Source organism: Trematomus bernacchii, unplaced genomic scaffold, assembly GCF_902827165.1.
Source record: "Trematomus bernacchii unplaced genomic scaffold, fTreBer1.1, whole genome shotgun sequence".
Lineage (NCBI taxonomy): Eukaryota > Metazoa > Chordata > Actinopteri > Perciformes > Nototheniidae > Trematomus > Trematomus bernacchii.
Window position 1 is genome coordinate 10,911 of NW_022988127.1, and position 22,402 is coordinate 33,312.

General features: G+C 46.2%; 1 pseudogene; it reads left to right on the forward strand.

The window, feature by feature from the left end:
- The first annotated feature begins 3,280 nt into the window (after positions 1 to 3,280).
- LOC117475786 lies at positions 3,281 to 14,918 on the forward strand (annotated as a pseudogene).
- The last annotated feature ends 7,484 nt before the right edge of the window (positions 14,919 to 22,402 follow it).

The following is a 22,402-nucleotide window of genomic DNA, read 5'->3' on the forward strand; positions in this document are numbered from 1 at the left end:
GAAATCTTTCAGATGTCTTTCATTCTTGTCACGTGAATCTTTTAACCCTCACATGATCCAGAGGGAAAATGAAAGAACTTTTCGCCCAAACAACTTTTTTCCTACATGGTCAAGCTCCTGATTGGGTTCTGCTAAAGACAGGTATGATTAAATGTATTGTTCAAAGTTGGGATCTGATTGGTTTCAGCACCGTGGCTGAACAATGTTGCAGGAGATGTTTGTTGTGTGCTTAGGAAATTGTGGGTAAGTAAAATCACAACACAAACAATATTTCATGGTTTCAAGAAGTTTAAAAATGATAGATAAGACTCTAAGACCTAGTGGTCGACTTTAGGCTGTTAACCCAGAATGCAAGTGCTATTTTCTACCCAGGTCAAAGCTGTCTTTCCCCTAGCAAACTTGAGGAGGGAAGATGGATCATTCTGAGGCAGCTGTTTTAAGGAGCTGCGTTTGGAGGCAGACTGGAGTGTCAATGAAGGCAGCTGGATGACTTCCAGCTATTCTACCACTGCTATTGTCTCATGGGTTTGGGTCAACACGAAGAACAAAACCCAAGATGTCTAAGATGATTTACAGCCAAGTATATTAGTAATCTATACACAAAGAAGATCTTCCGTTAAACTGTTCTTTTCCAGAAGTCTCAGTTTTCCGTCCAATTCAAATGGTAATGATGTTGCTTCAGATGTCATCAAGGGATGTTGCTATGAGATGGGACATCACAGCATGAAGGCTTCCATCTAAAGGCTACGCATGGAGATCAGAACGTGCACACCCTGAAGAAGTGTTTACTGGACAATATAACAGAAGCAGAACGAGTGGACAACACTTACATCTTGCTATAAGTGTTTTGGAAGATTTTGTGTTAACAACGCGTTAACGCAAAGAAAAATTAACGCACACTCAGCACGGATAGTGCGCGCAACATGATTGCAGCGTCCAGGCAGCTCCCCTTCGAGCATATATGCCTTGAGCTGCACATAGCTCCAACGATCCATCACTCACACACACACACACACACACACACACACACACACACACACACACACACACACAAGGTGTGTGTGTGTGGTACAGTGTGTAGGTGTGTGTTGTACAGTGTGTAGGTGTGTGTGGTACAGTGTGTAGGTGTGTGTTGTACAGTGTGTAGGTGTGTGTGGTAAAGTGTGTAGGTGTGTGTGGTACAGTGTGTAGGTGTGTGTTGTACAGTGTGAAGGTGTGTGTGGTAAAGTGTGTAGGTGTGTGTGGTACAGTGTGTGCGTAGATGCGGCGGACAGACAGGTCTCAGTTGGTTTGGTGTCCTCTGCTTACTTTTAATACTTGTAAATTAAACTTTTGGCCGTAATTTCATTTCCTCATTTCAGCGACCAGAGAACGGGGGGGGGGATATCCAGTCTCTGATAGTGTTACGTTATTATGAGAGTGTTCTCATACTTGTTATATTATATATGTATATATGTGTGTGTGTGTGTGTGTGTGTGTGTGTGTGTGTGTGTGTGTGTGTGGTGTGTATGTGTGTGTGTGTGTGTGTGTGTGTGTGTGTGTGTGTGTGTGTGTGTGTGTGTGTGTATGTCTGCATCTGTAGCCTGTTATTGTCTCATTATACCGCACTGTGAATGAATTAAAGTAAATATATAAGTGGTCATGAACACATCTGTCCATCAGACAGAGGGCTGCTGTGCCTCCTGTCATCATTAGGAGTTCTCCTTTCTCTAAACCGCCTGCTGCTTCCCGTCCTCTCTCCTCGGTTCCCCTCCTCGACTCCTCTCTCCTCGGTTCCCCTTCTCGACTCCTCTCTCCTCGGTTCCCCTCCTTGGTTCCCCTCCTCGTCTCCTCCTTCTCGACTCCTCTCTCCTTGGTTCCCCTTCTCGACTCCTCTCTTCTCGGTTCCCCTCCTTGACTCCTCCGCTCACATCTTCTGTGAGCGGGACTAAGACACGAGGATAGGAGTTGAAAAGGGGAATAGAGAAATGAGAAAGCTTCACCGTGTACCCTGACAGGTTTCTTCATGTTGATTCTAAAAACATATCTGAAGTACCTTGTAGAATTTCTCTCTGAGTAAAGAAGAATTATATCCATAATGTGATCATTGTCAGGTAGACCAGCAGCAGTCTGATTGTAACCTGGGATCATGTCATCATTAATAAATACAGGGCGTGTCAGAACTGGTCTGACAGTCCAGTCATGTGGCTGGGTGTTGGCTGCGTCTGGCACAGTCACAGTCTGCAGTCACCAGAATGAGCTAAACATTCAGCCAAGTGTCTCAGGAGACACAGGTCCATTGAAAGGGTTCGTCCTGACACCATCCAGTCTCAGAACAACACTTATGGCGCATTTCCACCACACGGTCGGCCTCAGCCACGCTCGATACTGCTTTGGCCGCGTTGGGCCTTAACAGGGCCGGCTCACTTCATGCTGCGCTTCCATTACAGTTTAGGAACTGGGGTAGTTACTATAGTAACGCAGTGTAGGCGGAGCCGTGTCGTCATCTTCAATGAGGACCCCAGAAAAACAACACAGCCGTTAGCTGTTAGCACTCAGAGCTCACAGCTCCTTATATATGTTCAGAAACTAGACAAAAGTTAAACAAGTACAAACCACAGACTGCCTGTGTCATGGAGAATACAGTCGCTGCTTTATTTATGTCTGTATAGGCCGTTGTTGTGAGTGTGGACGGTCGGAGCATATATTGAGTTAGCTTAGCCAATCTCCATTTAGAAAACACGCATTTTAAAAGGTGTCTCTCCTGCCGTCTGTCTGCAGACTTGTCAAAGCATTAATTCATGGTTTTTACTAACCGGTATCAGTATGTTGTTACTTCATCATTTAGAAACGTGTATTACAATTAAATCACGGTCAAATATGTTCATCTTGTTGTAGTTGTAGCCCCCTTGCCAGCGATCCTCTCTCTAGTTTAGCATACTCAGCCCGACTCAGCCCTGTTTGTTGGCCCCGATAGAACCACAATTTTGTCGGGCCAGAAAAGAGGTGAAAAAGTGGCCCCGGGCCGGGCCGGGCCGTGACTAGGCCTAGTGGAAGCGCAACCAAAAACGGGCACGGCACGACACGGCACGCTTAAACCGCGCTCCGCGCCATGGTGGAAATGCGCCATAAGTCTCTGTGATGACAGCTAGAGCCAACTGAGGAACGCACCTTAAGCTGCTTTTCATTACAGCTGTTTGTTTGTATCAGGATGCAGCAGCAGAGACCTGGACCTGGACCTGGACCTGGACCTGGACCTGGACCTGGACCTGGACCTGGACCTGGACCCAGTTGTGTGTCCATGAAGAGTGACCAGTCTATAGATCGCTTTGATGAGTTTAAATTTGGACCAGCAGCTGATGGAAGGTCAGAGGTTAAACCTAAAGTGATTGTGCTGTTATGTTCAATGTTTGTTGTTTTCCATGTATTGTGTCTTGATATTTGTCTATGTTATTTTTTATTTATGTATTCATGTATTTAACAGGGACAGCGCACATTAATTAACATTTCTGTAAATGTGCCAGAGTTAGCCAAGAGGCTATTTTTCATCTGTACAGTAGTCCCTGGACAGATTTTGTAAGTCACCCTAAAACATATTTCATTTAAAACAAAATGGTGATGTTACACAAAATGGTGATGTTACACAAAATGGTGATGTTACACAAAATGTTGATGTTACACAAAATGGTGATGTTACACAAAATGTTGATGTTACACAAAATGGTGATGTTACACAAAATGGTGATGTTACACAAAATGTTGATGTTACACATGGAGCTGCTGTGATGCAAGTCAAATTTCAGACTTGATCTGACCATTAAAGTATTATCGTATCGTAAAGGTTTGTTTGTATCTGAGTCTCCTGAGATGATGAATCACATCCTGGTCCAGAGCTTCATATTTAAAATGTGACCTTGTAGAGAGAGCAGCACAGGTCTAAATATATATGTATTAGTGTATCTTTATTGAAAAGGTCCAGCAGGTCTGTAGGTCTGCTGTGGAGTGACTGGAACATGGCAGAGATAAGGGACCTCTTAGAAAGACCTCCACAGCAGCAGTGCTGGCTTTCAGCCTGAAAATGATCTATCTTGTACTTGCGTAGCGATGCACTCGCTTTGTCAGGCTTCAGTCCTAAAATCGTCCAATAACGAAAGGTTGTCCAATCATCCCCAAAACGGAGCCACTACATCCATGGGTTGGATGCATGAAACAGTCCAAATATCAAAGATATGAGCCTGTACATTTCAAATACCCCAGATCCTGCAGTTAAGTATTTGAAGTGTACAGTACACTGTTACTGACTGGCCCAAGTCTGTATCTCTGGGGTGAAAGGTCGTAGACAAAACGAGTGTGTTCAGCACACCTGAAGTAGGTCTGACGCCACTCACCCAGAGTGGCGTCCACATTCATGTTTTCTGATATAAATCCGTTCGGTTGTTCTGGGAGAACCTTCTCCAGCTCTTTAAGGAGCAGATTATTATTAGTTAGTATTTACATGTTTTTAAACGTTATGTTTTCTCCACAGAGTTCACCCGGAGCGCTCAGAGGATCCCAGTGATAACCTCGACCTGGACTCCATATTTATGGTGTGTACATCACACTTTGGGCTACATTAACTAGCATCCAGGTGCTAACAGCCCTCAGACTGACTGAGGAATCACATATAGTGTTCTTTAAATGAAAAGCTGTTGCGTGGGTGGGCCTGTATCGATCTCTGACTCTTAGTCACACCGACTTATTGACCAGAGTTAATGCAAGTGTACTGCCAGGCTCTGATCCACCTGGATCAGCAAGGTCCATCACTAACATCTGGCTGACTAGGTTAGATCACCTACGAGGAGAGAGGAGGGGAAGCAGCAGGCGGTTAGAGAAATGAGAACTCCTCTCCTCTGAGCGGTCATTTTAAAGAGAGGTCCATTAATGATGACAGGAGGCACAGCAGCCCTCTGTCTGATGGACAGATGTGTTCATGACGACTTATATATTTACTTTGATTCATTCACAGCGCGGTATAATGAGACAATAACAGGCTACAGATGCGGACATATACACACACATATATTTATATAAATATATACAATTTCAGAATCAAACAAGTATGAGAGCACTCTCATAATAACGTAACACTATCAGAGACTGGATATATCCCCCCCCCCCCTCTCTCTGGCCGCTGAAATGGGGAATTGAAATTACGGGCTAAAAGTTCTATTTACAAGTATTAAAAGTAAGCATAGGACACCAAACCAACTGAGACCCGTCTGTCCGCCGCATCTACGCACTGTACAACACACACCTACACACTGTACCTCACACACACTGTACCTCACACACACCTACACACTGTACCACACACACACCTACACACTGTACCACACACACCTACACCACACACACACCTACACACTGTACCACACACACCTACACACTGTACCACACACACTGTACCTCACACACACCTACACACTGTACCTCACACACACTGTACCACACACACACCTACACACTGTACCACACACACCTACAGCTCCTAAAGCATAATCAGGCTACAGCCGTTGTGTATTTTATTTTGTGAAGCACTAAATGGTTTTAGAAAAATATCGACTCTTTGTTTGTAGATATCTACTAAACTAAAGCAAAGAGAGTAGGCCTGTTATACTGAGTGATATATATGATACACACTGCTCTGCTTTCTGCACGGACCTCACAGCTGTTCTCTCTGGAAACATCGCGTCTGATGAAAGCAGTTACTAAAATAATATCCAGGGGATGCATGCAGAGCTGTCATTGGCTGAGATAAGTCCGGCCGTGCGCCACGCCTCCACCGTTCCCGGAAATGCATCCGCGGAGGAGCCGTGGAGGACCCATCAGTGTCTCCTCGGTTAGAGCTCCTCCAGAGAGCCTCCTCGATGCTCGATGCTCGGTCCTCGATTTGCATTTAGAGAAATTAGATGTCCTTCAACATGGCACGCTGAAATCCATTTCTTACATCTTAAGAAGGTTATCAAAAACATCTTAAAAAGGTTATCAAAAACATCTTAAGAAGGTTATCAAAAACTTTTTAAGACGGTTATCACCAAACATTTCAAGAATGTTTTTCATGAACGTTATCCTACCTTTCAGAAGAACATTCTGGGAACCAAAATAAAACGTCCCGCTGAAAACATTCCTAGAACAATGAATGGTAACATTCTCAGAATGTTTTGAGAACCAAAAATGTCTAGCTGGGGACTCACACATGCCACCGCAAACATGCAATATCTGCTTACAGCTTATCATGAATTAAGTGCTTGTTTGTTTTTTTCAAAAGGAAAATATGGTGACATCAGATTTTTTAAAACATCATTTTCAAACAAATGCAACAAGTTTGTTTTTTAAAGCGCTCTAGAAATAAATCTGACGTTGACCATGACCGTGTTAATATTTGCCATAACAGGATCACGTCCAAAACACATCCTCTGAATGTTGCAGTTAAAACGTTATGTATTAGTTAACCTTAAACCTTATAGGAACATTATTTGAAATAATAAACATCCTAAAAAGGTTCTTTGAACATCAGATTGAAACGTTTCTTTAAAACATTATTAGAACCTGTAGGTAACGTTAGCCAAAGTTGTGAGAAGGTTCCCCGCTAGCTGGGTCCTTTGTGTCTCTCCTCAGCCTGCAGTCACTTATTTGAATGTCCTTTTTGCCACAGATGAAGCTGCTCCCTTAGAAATGGCTTGTAAAAGAAGAACATATGGTGAACTTTAACCTGTTAAGCCCTGAGCCTGTTTTTCAGGTCTCAGGCTCGAAAAGGACATTCCCAGAACAAATGACCATATCTTCCCTTCTAAAAGGGTTAAATTAATAATCTTTGTTCTCAAAGTAATGATAAACCTGTGAGTTGGATGTAGAAGTGTCAGAATCAATATAGATGTTTTTTATTTTAAAGAAAATTCAGATTTGACATAGTAAAAAACTGTAAATTATAGTGTCCGTCCAAACATTCTTTTTTACTTATAGTGAAAACTACCCTTGGATGATGGGTTAGTAGACTAAAAGCTTTAGGAATCCAAAGTACAACATATAATAAGTACCCTGTATCAAGATTGATGCAAAACAAGTGACATTTGACCTTTTTAGAGAGGTTTAGCCAAAAACCCACTTCTGGGGTCATTTGGGTGGATTTGACCTATCTCTGGCCCCCCTTGCTCGATTTTGATGAATGAAATCTCTTTATAACCGCTAGAGCCAATGGAATCTCTTTATAACCGCTAGAGCCAATGGAATCTCTTTATAACCGCTAGAGCCAATGGAATCTCTTTATAACTGTTAGAGCCAATGGAATCGAGGGAAAGTTCTATACACACCAAAACGTTAACAAATAAGGAGTGAGAGTGACGCGTTACCAAAACCGGAAGCTGCATACACTCTGGTGGCTACCATTAGCAGCTAACTTTTCTGCTCCGATTTTTACATAAAAAATGGAATTATGGATTATAAATAATTTCTTCAAAGGCACAGGTACATTATCAACCTATGGATCAACAGTTGTAGCATTTTATTTTTTCGTTTTAATGCCATTGAACACGTCTTTTGACCTAATTGACAGCTACGGTGAGACGATCTGCCGTAAATGCTCCGTAAAGGTACGTGTTGTGATGTCTGTGTTTGCTTCCCCTGTCGCAAGTTCGGATCGCTCAGTGATGATACTATACCTAAATAATCAGTGGAGTCTCAGCTTTAATCGGCTATATTGTATGTGCAGCTACGATAAGTAATAAGGGTATCTTTATCTTGAATTGTGTGCCGCAGTGCGTTAGAATGTTTTCGCTCAGGGGTCATTTAGACGCTTCTTATGAGACTTGTGTTTTGTTTTGGTAAAAATGGTTCATATCTTCAGTTAGCTGAGATTCTTCCCGTTAATCTGGTGCTACACATTAATAGTTTCATAAATGTTAAGAAGCCCTGAGACATTATCTCGAAAACAAAACGGTGGGAGGGGTCCAATGGGGGGACCGCCGTGCTTAAGAGGTTAGATGCTGTCTCAGCATGATATCATGTTCCATAACACTCTCTGTTCCAGCTGCTGGAGGACCACATCGTCACTTTTGTGAAGAGCGAGCTGAAGAAGATCCAGAAGGCTCTGAGTTCAGATTACCCAGAAGGCTTAGCGAGTCAGAGTGAGGATGAGGAGTCGTTGGATGGTGAGGATGAAGAGCAGAGGAGGAGCAGAGAGGCATTTCTGAGGATCACACTGCACTTCCTGAGGAGCATGAAGCAGGAGGAGCTGGCTGAGCGTCTGCAGAGCAGTAAGAGGACTCAACACATTTAACATGATGGAGAGAGGGTTACAAACTCTGCTGTTAATATGCTGCACACATCTGCATCACATCAGTGTGTCCTCGAGTAGCTGATTCAAACTATACGGCAACACTAGGTTCAGATTCTCAGTGTTTCTGCAGGATCCACTCACTGATTCCACTCGTTGTTTGTTCTTTCAGGAACTGATGCTGGAGTGTGTCAGCGTAAACTTAAGTCCACCCTGAAGGAGAGGTTCCAGTGTGTGTTTGAGGGCATTGCTAAAGCAGGAAACCCAACCCTTCTGAACCAGATCTACACAGAGCTCTACATCACAGAGGGGGGGTCTGCAGAGGTCAATGCTGAACATGAGGTCAGACAGATTGAAACAGCATCCAGGAAACCAGACAGATCAGAAACAACCATCAGACAAGAAGACCTCTTTAAAGCCTCACCTGGAAGAGATGCACCAATCAGAGCAGTGATGACAAAGGGCGTGGCTGGCATTGGGAAAACAGTCTTAACACAGAAGTTCACTCTGGACTGGGCTGAAGGCAAAGCCAACCAGGACATCCAGTTCATATTTCCATTCACCTTCAGATAGCTGAATGTGGTGAGAGAGAACAAGTACAACTTGGTGGAACTTGTTCATCACTTCTTCTCTGAAACCAGAGACGCAGGAATCTGCAGGTTTGATCAGTTCCCGGTTGTGTTCATCTTTGACGGTCTGGATGAGTGTCGACTTCCTCTGGACTTCCTCAAAACTGAGATCCTGACTGACGTCACAGAGTCCACCTCAGTGGATGTGCTTCTGACAAACCTCATCAGGGGGAAGCTGCTTCCATCTGCTCGCCTCTGGATAACCACACGACCTGCAGCAGCCAATCAGATCCCTCCTGAGTGTGTGGACATGGTGACAGAGGTCCGAGGGTTCACTGACCCACAGAAGGAGGAGTACTTCAGGAAGAGATTCAGAGATCAGGAGCAGGCCGGCACCATCATCTCCCACATCAAGACCTCACGAAGCCTCCACATCATGTGCCACATCCCAGTCTTCTGCTGGATCTCTGCTTCAGTTCTGGAGGAGGTGTTGAAAACCAGAGAGGGAGGAGAGCTGCCCAAGACCCTGACTGAGATGTACATCCACTTCCTGGTGGTTCAGTCCAAAGTGAAGAACATCAAGTATGATGGAGGAGCTGAGACAGATGCTCACTGGAGTCCAGAGAGCAGGAAGATGATGGAGTCTCTGAGGAAACTGGCTTTTGAGCAGCTGCAGAAAGGCAACCTGATCTTCTATGAGTCCGACCTGACAGAGTGTGGCATCGATATCACAGAAGCCTCAGTGTACTCAGGAGTGTTCACAGAGGTCTTTAGAGAGGAGAGAGGACTGTACCAGAAGGACAAGGTGTTCTGCTTCGTCCATCTGAGCATTCAGGAGTTTCTGGCTGCTCTTCATGTCCATCTGACCTTCATCAACTCTGGAGTCAACCTGCTGGCAGAAGAACCAACAAACTCCAGGCTGCCTAAAGTCTTCAGAGACAAACCTAAACTAACACATCTCTACCAGAGTGCTGTGGACAAGGCCTTACAGAGTCCTAATGGACACCTGGACTTGTTCCTCCGCTTCCTCCTGGGTCTTTCACTGCGCACCAATCAGACTCTCCTACGAGGCCTGCTCACAGAAACAAGAAGTGGCTCAGCTACCAACAAGAAAACAATCCAGTACATCAAGAGGAAGATCAATAAGACTCCCTCTGCAGAGACAAGCATCAACCTGTTCCACTGTCTGAATGAACTGAATGATCGTTCTCTAGTGGAGTGGATCCAATGGTCCATGAATTCAGGAAGTCTCTCCACAGATAATCTGTCTCCTGCTCAGTGGTCAGCTCTGGTCTTCATCTTACTGTCATCAGGAGAAGATCTGGAAGAGTTTGACCTGAAGAAATACTCTGCTTCAGAGGAGGCTCTTCTGAGGCTGCTGCCAGTGGTCAAAGCCTCCAGGAAAGCTCTGTAGGTTCACATACATAAAGCTGCAGGGTGTCGTATTTCTGTGGTGGACCCTGAAGGCAGCATCTCCCTGGTTCTCTCCTCAAGAGGACAAAGGGATTTTTCCATTTTCCTTATTTAAGGAATCTAACATTTTTAATGGAAGCGATTAAACGCTAACTCGTATCAGGGTTTTACTTCTCAATCAATCAATCAATGTTTATTTATAACTACATAATTACTCTGTAACTATGTCAGATTGACAATAAAGAACCTTGATATAGCCCAATATCACAAATGTTACATTTAGACCACAGAGACAGGTTCAGCCACGACTCGAAGTCCAGGGCTCAAATCCAGAACTCAGGATAGAGGATCCTGGACACAGGACCACAGCAACAAATCAAATCAAATCAAATCAAGTTTTATTTATATAGCACATTTATAAACGATGTTTGGTCGAGCCAAAGTGCTGTACAAATGATAAAAATACCCTACAGTAAAGACATTTTACAGGTAATACAACAGCACAGTTTGATCAGAATATCAGTATGAGAAAAAATGACACCCTCTGTCCTTAGACCCTCACATCGTACAAGGAAAGACTTCCGGAGAAAAACCCACAGTTTATCAGCAGGATAAAGCCACGACTCAGGATCCCGGCGTAGATAGACACCAAAAAGAAATGTGGGGGAAGCTGGGTTATTGGGAACATGAGAGTACACAGGTACAGACAGAGAGAAGGAAGAAGTAAGGTGTCCCCCGACAGTCTAAGCCTATAGCAGCTAAACTAACGTGTCTACGTACATGCACTCCCTTAGGATAGGGTGAGGGAAAGGGGTAGCAAGTAGGAAGTAGGGAACAGAGGTGGAGAGGCACAACGTGTCTACGTACATGCACTCCCTTAGGATAGGGTGAGGGAAAGGGGTAGCAAGTAGGAAGTAGGGAACAGAGGTGGAGAGGCACAACGTGTCTACGTACATGCACTCCCTTAGGATAGGGTGAGGGAAAGGGGTAGCAACTTCTAATTCCTGGGCTCTATGTTACCATCCAGATTAATGAAGTGTTTCTATAATTGTGTTCTTCTGTTGTGATTCCTCTTCAGGCTGAGTGGCTGTAAGCTGTCAGAGAGAAGCTGTGAAGCTCTGTCCTCAGTCCTCAGCTCCCAGTCCTCTAGTCTGAGAGAGCTGGACCTGAGTAACAACGACCTGCCGGATTCAGGAGTGAAGCTGGTATCTGCTGGACTGGAGAGTCCACACTGTGAACTGGAAACCCTCAGGTCAGGATTCCGCTCAATTGTCACATTTCTATACTGCTCATTCAGCTTTAGGTTCATTTGAGTGAAGATGGTCAACATGTGTAGGATTTTCCTGCTGACATGACTGTTAAAACTTACTGAGTTCATGATATACCCTGGTTCCAGTCTCTCAGGCTGTCTGGTCACAGAGGAAGGCTGTGCTGCTCTTGCTTCAGCTCTGAGCTCCAACTCCTCCCATCTGAGAGACCTGGACCTGAGCTACAATCATCCAGGAGACTCAGGAGAGAAGCTGCTGTCTGCTGGACTGGAGGATCCACTCTGGAGACTGGAGACTCTCAGGTATGGACAGACTGACAGACAGACAGACAGACAGACAGACAGACAGACAGACAGACAGACAGACAGACAGACAGACAGACAGACAGACAGACAGACAGGCAGACAGACAGACAGACAGACAGACAGGCAGACAGACAGACAGACATACAGACTGACAGACTGACAGACATACAGACTGACAGACTGACAGTGGATATGAGTGAAGGTGTATGAAGTGGATTCTGACTCTCTTTCTTGCAGGATGGACCATGGTGGACCAAAGTGGTTAAAACCTGGTCTGGGGAAGTGTGAGTGTGTTTTTACTTTCATTCATGAGATATCTAATGTTACACTAGATTGTTACATTTCCTTCACTGATGATGAGTTTCATACCGAGCAGGATTCAGTTTCCTTTCTTTGTTTCTTCTTCTGACTGTTGACATTAAACTATCGTTGAGTCGCCTTCAGGTTCTGCTTGCCAGCTATACGTTGTTAATGTATCTTTCTGATTTTTACACCTGGTGATTTAATTTAATCAGTTCTGAAAAACCTAAAAGGTCAGTTAAATGACTTAAATGAAGTGATTGATTGTCAGTAGAGTTGTTAATAAATAAACTGATGATAAACTGCAGCTTTGTTCTCTCCATCAGATACATGTGAACTGGAGCTGGACAGAAACACAGTAAACAGAGAACTCAAACTGTCTGAGGACAACAGGAAGGTGACACGTGTGAGAGAGAAGCAGCCATATCCTGATCATCCAGAGAGATTTGACTACTGGGAACAGCTGATGTGCAGAGAAGCTCTGACTGGTCGCTGTTACTGGGAGGTCGAGAGGAGAGGAGGGGTTTCTATAGCAGTGACTTACAGAGGAATCAGGAGGAAAGGAGACAGTGAGGACTGTAGGTATGGATTTAATGATCAGTCCTGGAGTCTGTTCTGCTCTGATGGTGGTTACTATATCAGGCACAATAAAAGAAAAACACACATCTCCTCCTCCTACTCCACCTCCTCCTTCTCCTCCTCCTCCTCCTCTTCCTCCTCCTCCTCCTCCTCCTCCTCCTCTTCCTCCTCCTCCTCCTCCTCCTCTGGTAGAGTAGCAGTGTATCTGGATCATCCTGCTGGCTCTCTCTCCTTCTACAGAGTCTCCTCCTCCTCACTGATCCTCCTCCACACCTTCAGAGCCACATTCACTGAACCTCTCTACGCTGGGTTTGGGGTCTGTTCTGGATCAGTGACTCTGTGCCCTCTTTAGGTCTGGGCCAGAGATGTTGATCCACTGAAGGATCATGGTGTTGTAGAGCATGAACATCGTCCTGATAACTCTACGATGCTTGGGATCGACTGAAGCTTCAGTTTGATGGTTTGGATCTGAATGGGAGATCCAAGGTGTGAAATGTAGGAGGTGTTGATTTGTGGTGTACCCCAGGGGTCTATCCAAGGCCCTCTCTTATTTGGATATGTGTTTATGATGTTGTTGGTGTAAAGTGATGACTTCTTCATCACAAATCTGATGTGATTGTATTTCCTAAATGTTGCTCCTTTTGTTTAGCCTGGCCTTGTCCTGCGCTACCGAATAAAGGTATTTTTCTGTTTAAACTTTAGTCTGTCTGCATTTGGATCAACCCTGACACTAAATAACAATAATGTCGGACAAACACATCGACCTTTGCTTCGACAACCAAATAAATAATAATACATGTGTTGAGAGGGCCATCAGCTCGGAAACCATGAAAATGTAGACAATTGGACAATTTAAAAAATGTAGAAGTCTTGCATGGCCTCCAAACTTGGTACAGGGACACTTTAGCTCTTTGGATCATACCCACATAGTTTGGGGGCCATGCACACGTGTTGACCCCATTAACACACTTAGGAGATTGCATTGACTTGGGTGTTTGAAGTGTACTGTACACTTCAAATACATTTCTGCAGTGTCTTGCAGTTAAGTATTTGAAGTGGACGTCATCTGCATGTCGTTGAGACTCTGGGACAAAACCAGCGTGTTCAGCGTACCTCGATTAGTTCTGACGGCACCCACTCTCGAGTCTGTCTGAGCTCCAGCTCCGGAGTCAGAGGCGAAAATGTTGTACGCCATTGAAAAGCATTACAGGTAGGACTGTAACAGACTTTGACTTTGACTTTCCTAAGTCTGTATCTCTGAAACGGAAAGTCGTAGAGACTCGGGATGAAACCAGCGTGCTCAGCACACCTGAATACATTATTTAACCTGTTAAACCCTGAGCCTGTTTTTCAGGTCTCAGGCTCAAAAATGACATTCCCTGAACAAATGACCATATCTTCCCTTCTAAAAGGGTTAAATTAATAATCTTTTTTCTCAAAGCAAGGTTACATCTGTGAGTTGGATGTAGAAGAGTCAGAATCAATATAGATGTTTTTATTTTAAATTAAATTCAGATTGAAGAATCACTTTGAAACAATCATTTCAAAGTGACACAGACACATTGGATTAACCTATGGATTAACCTTCAGCAGCGTTTTTATCGTTTTGTTGCAATTGAACATGACTTTTGATCAGAAACAGCAACTAAGGTGAGAATATCTCCGTGTTTCCTCCGGGAAGCTACGTGTTGTGATGTCTGTGTTTGCTTCCCCTGTCGCGAGTTTTGATCGCTCAGAGATGATACTGATATTTCTGGAATCTGTGGAATCACACGATGCTAATCGCTGGATTGGATGTGCAGTTACGATAAGTCATAAGGGTATTTTTACCTTGAGTTCTGTGCTAAGTGCGTTAGCATTTTTTCGCTCAGGGCTCATTTAGACTCTTCTTGTGAGACTTGTGCTTTGTTTCGGTAAAAATGGTTCATATCTTCAGTTAGCTGAGTTTCTAACCGTTAAGTGAGTATGACACATTAATAGGTTTTTAAATATTAAGAAGCCCTGAGACACAGTTTTGTGAAAAAACTACCCGCCAGACCCGGATTAGGGTCCTCTCGGGTTTAACAGGTTAAATGTGTTTTTATCTTTTTTTTTATCATATAGTGAGCTGGACATGGGAGCAGGGTGCATGCTGGAAGTCCCAGGCCGAGCTGTGGGTGCTGGAGAGGCTTTTCCCACCACTTCATCCGATTAAAATGATTTTCATTAATTGTATCATTATTATGGAGCTATATGAACACACCTGTGGCTGATGTGGAGCACCCCTGCAATTTATATCTATTTATTATTATTATTATAATTTTTTTTTTTCTTTTAATATACTGTGTTCAATTTGGGTGATGCTCCCTCTTGTGGGGGCACAGAGCAATCACATGTGGGGTGAAAAGTTTGGCAAAAGTGTGGAGGAAAAAGCGGATAAATCCAAGTAAAGATATCCCTGCCCCCCGATATCTTATACCTTATCTTTTTGTACTTCTTACCCCTACTTTTGACCCTAAACTCCTTATCCCTTATCCCTTACCCTCACCCCCCGCTTCCCTCTCCTGGTCCATGGCCTCTTAGAGGGTAACGGGGTACAGAGAAGCCTAGACAGGCAGGGGAGTGCACTTCACGTCTGTTCCCTATCTCTTACCCCAAACCCAGCCAATCAAACCGCGTGCTTGTGTGTCCGGGGCGGGAGATTAATGTGATTGGTTGTTGGTCCCAAGCCAGATGGATGAGGAGATGAGGAGAGCCAGGGGCAGGGGGATGTATTACTTTGCCCGCCCCGAGCCATCTATGTGTATTTATATATATATATATAAACTTAACACAAAAAGTAAAGAAATCTGTGTTTGGTAGATTATTTCTTTGTTGTAACAACTCTTTTTTGTAGGATAACAAATCTCATACCGTTGGAAAGCCTGTTTATTTATCTTTCAAATGGTGCCACATTTGTGGGATGAGCAGAGCTGAGAATGTGGGGTGCGCTCATGAAAAATGTGACAAATCTCTTCTGCCAAGGGTTGGGGTCTCACCTCTGTTTCTGACCCAGTCCTCATTCTGAGGTTTCTGACCCGGTCCTCATTCTGAGGTTTCTGACCCGGTCCTGACCCGTTTCTGACCCGGTCCTCATTCTGAGGTTTCTGACCCGGTCCTGACCCGGTCCTCATTCTGAGGTTTCTGACCCGGTCCTCATTCGGAGGTTTCTGACCCGGTCCTGACCCGGTCCTCATTCTGAGGTTTCTGACCCGGTCCTCATTCTGAGGTTTCTGACCCGGTCCTGACCCAGTCCTCATTCGGAGGTTTCTGACCCGGTCCTGACCCGGTCCTCATTCGGAGGTTTCTGACCCGGTCCTCATTCGGAGGTTTCTGACCCGGTCCTGACCCGGTCCTCATTCGGAGGTTTCTGAACCTCACATTAAACAATAAATAGCTCTCCTACTCCTTGTTGGTTGGTGAAGTTAATTTGTGCTGAGTTGACAGAACCAGTTTGAGTCCAGCCTGAACCATCAACCAGCATCTTGAGTTCTTTTCTCTGTGACCGCTGACCCTACTGTGACCTCTGACCCCGAAGAGCCTCCACAAACGGCCTCAGGACTTCTACTGTGGTTTTCCAACAGCTCTTAAAATGAACTTAGAATAAATGAAACTTTATTGATAGCTGCAGGGAGTCGAGCAGCTGCGCTGACAACAGAGAAAACTCATATAATAAAAGTTTTATGCTGAGAGGGGGGGGGGGGGGGGGGCACATCTGGTCCCAGTCTGTGTTTCTGTGTTTCTGTGTTTCTGTGTTTCTGTGTTTCTCCTCCTGATGCTCAGTTCTCCTTTTTATTTCCTATGTATAATTATTATTACACACATCGCACTGTGCGGTAGAGCTGCAGCAGGAAGCCTTCCTGTCGAATCAGAACAACGTAGTGATTACTGAGCGCTGATTACAAGGACCTGGATGGGCTGTTGCTCAGGGGCACTACAGCAGCCTGAACCCTCAGCGTGTGCTGACAGGTAGCAGCAGGACCAGCAGACACACACTCTGTTTACACCAACTGCAGGAATGTTGACAGTGATCTCATGTGGAAACACACACACACACACACACACACACACACACACAGAGACCATTTACATGTACTAACACCTATAGAACTACAGGAGAGGGAGCAGCACAGAAATCTTTAAAACTGTCTGGTCAGAAAATGAAATGAATGCATGAAGGACAAATATAACAGTGATGAGCATCAACATTTAGAAGACACACATTATGGGGTTGTTGAAATAAAGGGAGCTCTTCTCTTGCTTTATGGTCCATACGCAGTGAACAGTGGTTAGAGTGGGAACAGGGAACAGTGGTTAGAGAGGGAACAGGGAACAGTGGTTAGAGAGGGAACAGGGAACAGTGGTTAGAGAGGGAACAGGGAACAGTGGTTAGAGAGGGAACAGGGAACAGTGGTTAGAGAGGGAACAGGGAACAGTGGTTAGAGAGGGAACAGGGAACAGTGGTTAGAGAGGGAACAGGGGAACAGTGGTTAGAGAGGGAACAGGGAACAGTGGTTAGAGAGGGAACAGGGAACAGTGGTTAGAGAGGGAACAGGGAACAGTGGTTAGAGGGGGGAACAGGGAACAGTGGTTAGAGTGGGAACAGGGAACAGTGGTTAGAGAGGGAACAGAGAAACAGTGGTTAGAGAGGGAACAGGGAACAGTGGTTAGAGAGGGAACAGGGAACAGTGGTTAGAGAGGGAACAGGGAACAGTGGTTAGAGAGGGAACAGGGAACAGTGGTTAGAGAGGGAACAGGGAACAGTGGTTAGAGAGGGAACAGGGAACAGTGGTTAGAGAGGGAACAGGGAACAGTGGTTAGAGAGGGAACAGGGAACAGTGGTTAGAGAGGGAACAGGGAACAGTGGTTAGAGAGGGAACAGAGAACAGTGGTTAGAGAGGGAACAGGGAACAGTGGTTAGAGAGGGAACAGGGAACAGTGGTTAGAGAGGGAACAGGGAACAGTGGTTAGAGAGGGAACAGGGAACAGTGGTTAGAGAGGGAACAGGGAACAGTGGTTAGAGAGGGAACAGGGAACAGTGGTTAGAGAGGGAACAGAGAACAGTGGTTAGAGTGGGAGAAGGGGAAAAAGTCCCTGGGCTTCATTTCCACTTCTCTGTTAAAAAGATTCATCCATACTTTTCAAACTACCGTCTGCACGAAATCGGAAACCCAGTTTTTGGGTGCACTCAGAAAAATAACGGCTGTTGCAAATCATGAAGAATGTATCCGCTCACCAAGCACTTTGAGTGGGCCTAATTTTGTGGCGCAAGGACCCCCCAGCCTGGTTCTCTCAATACTTAAAGTTTGACATGGAGGAATGCGAGGGCACTTTGCAGGTGACTCTACCCGATTATGAGACACTATTTTGGGACGTATTTTTTACATTTCTCTGGTTCTCCAAATAGTTTAAGTTCGACATTTTGAGCCATGGAGGAATGCGAGGGCACTTTGCAGGTGACTCTACCCGATTTTGAGACACTATTTTGGGGCGTATTTTTTACATTTCTCTGGTTCTCCAAATAGTTTTAAGTTCGACATTTTGAGCCATGGAGGAATGCGAGGGCACTTTCCAGGTGACTCTACCCGATTTTGAGGCACTATTTTGGGGTATAATTTTTACATTTTGACCCCTTTGCCCGGTTATCACCAAAGTTGAGTTGGATGATTTCGACCATGGAGGAATGTCAGGGGAGTCCGCGGGGGACTCCTGCGGGGTCATGAGCACTATTTTGGGGTACAATTTTTACATTTTGACCCCTTTTCCCGGTTCTCACCAAAGTTGAGTTGGATGATTTCGACCATGGAGGAATGTCAGGGGAGTCCGCGGGGGACTCCTGCGGGGTCATGAGGCACTATTTTCGGACACTTTTTTCCCATTTTCCCCCCTTTTGCCTGGTTCTTTTTATTTTTATTTTTTTTCCTGTTTTGGCCCGTTTGACCCGGTTCCTTCTGCCGGGGGCACTGCCCGGTCCCGGGTGCCCCCCCCAGGGCTCGCGTACAGCCGTTTCACCCCCCACATTGACGGATTTTGACCCCTTTGCCCGGTTCTCACCAAAGTTGAGTGTGATGATTGCTGAGTCATGATGCACTATTTTGGGGTACATTTCCCCCATTATCAACACGGACTAGAGATGTCTCGGAGATGGCTCGGAGCCCACACCCTGGTTCTATGTAACCCTGGAGGAATGTCACATGAGTCGACAGGGGACTGCTGCTGGCTAATGAAGGACTATTTTGGGGTACATTTCCCCCATTATCAACACGGACTAGAGATGTCTCGGAGATGGCTTGGAGCCCACACCCTGGTTCTATGTAACCCTGGAGGAATGTCACATGAGTCGACAGGGGACTGCTGCTGGCTAATGAAGGACTATTTTGGGGTACATTTCCCCCATTATCAACACGGACTAGAGATGTCTCGGAGATGGCTCGGAGCCCACACCCTGGTTCTATGTAACCCTGGAGGAATGTCACATGAGTCGACAGGGGACTGCTGCTGGCTAATGAAGGACTATTTTGGGGTACATTTCCCCCATTATCAACACGGACTAGAGATGTCTCGGAGATGGCTCGGAGCCCACACCCTGGTTCTATGTAACCCTGGAGGAATGTCACATGAGTCGACAGGGGACTGCTGCTGGCTAATGAAGGACTATTTTGGGGTACTTTTTTTTCATTTTCACCCAAATTTCCCTGGATGAAATATTTTTTAGTTTTTTTAGTTTTTAGCCCAGTTTTGGCCACAGCGTTGCCTGGAGGATAGGACCGAGATATGACAGACTCTCTGGCCGCCTCAGAAGTCACTATTGTCGGACACTTTCTTTGCTTTACCCCGGTTCTATCACTCTTTCCTCCTTTGACCATACAACCCGTTTCCTGCTGGGGTGGTGCCTGGTTCCGGGGTACCCCAAACCCTCTCATGGTCGGGGCACCATGTATTGATGCATCGGACCCAATGTTGCCATCACCAGCCCCGCGTTGGTGCGGAAGTGGGACCATCTGACCCGGTGGTAACCCAATACTTCCCTTCGTCCATGCACCATGAATTGATGCATCGGACCCAGTGTCGCAACCACCGCTCACGCTAACGCATATAAACGGAGAACTATAACATAATTTTGATCAAAATCATTATGTGTGTTTCAGGAAGGATGTCATCTGAATGCCCGGTGTGCAGACCTCTTCTATCTGGCATTGAACAAACACCTTAAGCACAAGCATGCAGTGCGGAACTTGGAGGAGAGGGGAATCCTCCTGAAAATAGCCAGTGGAAGGATAAATGTTCGGACCAAACCCTGTCCCATCGCTGGGTGTTCGTACGCTGGGAAGAGACTGGACCGTCATGTAAAACATGACCACCCTGAGTTGTCCCGACATAAGGCACATCAGGTCATGGCAAGGCTGAAGCATAGTGTGGCACTGCAGTTGCTCCATGACCTCCGTGAGACTAACCCCATCATTGGAATGGCTACATCATTGGATATAGACAATGAGGAGGAATACCCCGGGCACCCTCCACCCTTCTCCCCACATACCGAGTGTGACAACGAGGACTGCAGGCAGGTGATGCTGGAAAATGTGGCATTGAGGGCTCAGAAGGATGCCCTCAATGATGAGGTGAAGACCCTGCGCTCCAGGGCTGAAAAAGGAGCTAAAACCCAGGAAGCAGAGTGCTGCTGTTCTTGAGGAAGAGGACGAATGTATACGATTTAAGGGCCTGGCAATCCCAAATACCTCCGGCATAAACACAGTAGCCTCAGGCAGCAATACCCCTGTGAAGAGCCCGGTGAAGACTGTCATGCAGTCCCCAGTAACCTCCGGTAGCGAGACCCCTGTGAGGAGCCCGGTGAAGACTGTCATGCTTGCAGTAGCCTCCGGTGGGAAGAGACCGGTCAAGAACCCTGTGAAGAGCCCAATGAAGACTGTCATGCTTGCAGTAGCCTCCGGTGGAAAGAGACCGGTCAAGAACCCTGTGAAGAGCCCAGTGAAGACTGTCATATTACCAGTTTCCTCCGGTAGCGAGACCCCTGAGAAGAGCCGGTGAAGACTGTCATGTTTGCAGTAGCCTCCAGTAGCGAGACCCCTGTGAAGACCCCGGTGAAGACTGTCATGTTTGCAGTAGCCTCCGGTAGCGAGACCCCTGTGAAGACCCCGGTGAAGACTGTCATGTTTGCAGTAGCCTCCGGTAGCGAGACCCCTGTGAAGACCCCGGTGGAAACTGTCATTTTTTGCAGTAGCCTCCGGTAGCGAGACCCCTGTGAAGACCCCGGTGGAAACTGTCATGTTTGCAGTAGCCTCCGGTAGCGAGACCCCTGTGAAGACCCCGGTGGAAACTGTCATGTTTGCAGTAGCCTCCGGTAGCGAGACCCCTGTGAAGACCCCGGTGGAAACTGTCATGTTTGCAGTAGCCTCCGGTAGTCGAGAACCCCTGTGAAGACCGCCGGTGGAAACTGTCATGTTTGCAGTAGCCTCCGGTAGCGAGACCCCTGTGAAGACCCCGGTGGAAACTGTCATGTTTGGCAGTAGCCTCCGGTAGCGAGACCCCTGTATGCCGGAAGACCCGTGCCTCTAAGCTGGCTAATGACTTGCCCTCTCCCTCAAATTACTGGTCCACTGGTGGTGGACGGGGGAATACCATGCGTGAAAATCACGTTGCCTAGAAGCATGGAGGCGTACCTTCAGACATACTTGGATCACTGTTTGGGTGTCGCTCCGACAGTAAAACAGAAAGACAATGTTGTGTCGAAGATCAGCCGGATAAAGAACTTCATAGTATACATGGCCCATGGTGTTAACCGCCTGTCAGACTGGCTGTTTCCTAAGAAACATGAAGATGATCCGTGGCTGGAGCGAGTATATTGTAAAGCCGGGCCGGGCAGTCACAACATCAGAGTTCTTCCTGAAGAATGTGCACCAGTTCATGGGTACATGTCTGAGTCAAAGCCCCGGGGGTGCAAAGCTCACCAGTCTGATATGACCCACATAATGAGAGAGGTGAAAGCCAACATGAAACACTTGAATAAGGCAGTCACTCTACATCAGTTTAAGGTGAAGAGGAACAAACTGGATCGTCTGCCGAGCCAGGCGGAGCTTCTCGCCGCCATGGCGGCCGCTGAGAAGCGCATCCCGGAGCTCCTCGACCTGATGGCCGGCACGCCGACCTCAACCACCCAGAAGCTTCTCTATGGCTATCTCACCCTCCATTGGAGCCTCCTGTATGGCCACCGTACGGGCGTGTACGCAAACATGAAAAACAGTGAGGTCTTAGAGGCAGCCATAAGGGGAACTGCTGAGGGCTACATCATCCATGTGCAGGATCACAAGACGGCCAAGACATATGGCGAAGCACAGCTGGCGCTTACAGTAGAGGAGTTTAGCTGGGGTCATGCGGGGGATGGGGATTAAAGAGGCATTGCTGGGTCCTCAGAATGAATTCTTCCTTTTCACAAGGGGGAATCGGGCCTCCAAGAACCTGAACGCTCACTTGAAGAGGGCATGGGCTGATGCTGGGCTAGAAACAGCCGTCACCTTCACAATCCTGCGCACTGCCCTGGCTGACAATATCAAGCATCACCAAGATCCAGAAAGCCCGGTCGATTCTCGCCAGGGTTTATGTGTCACGACGTAACCACGGCGGACCGGTTCTACGCGAATGCGC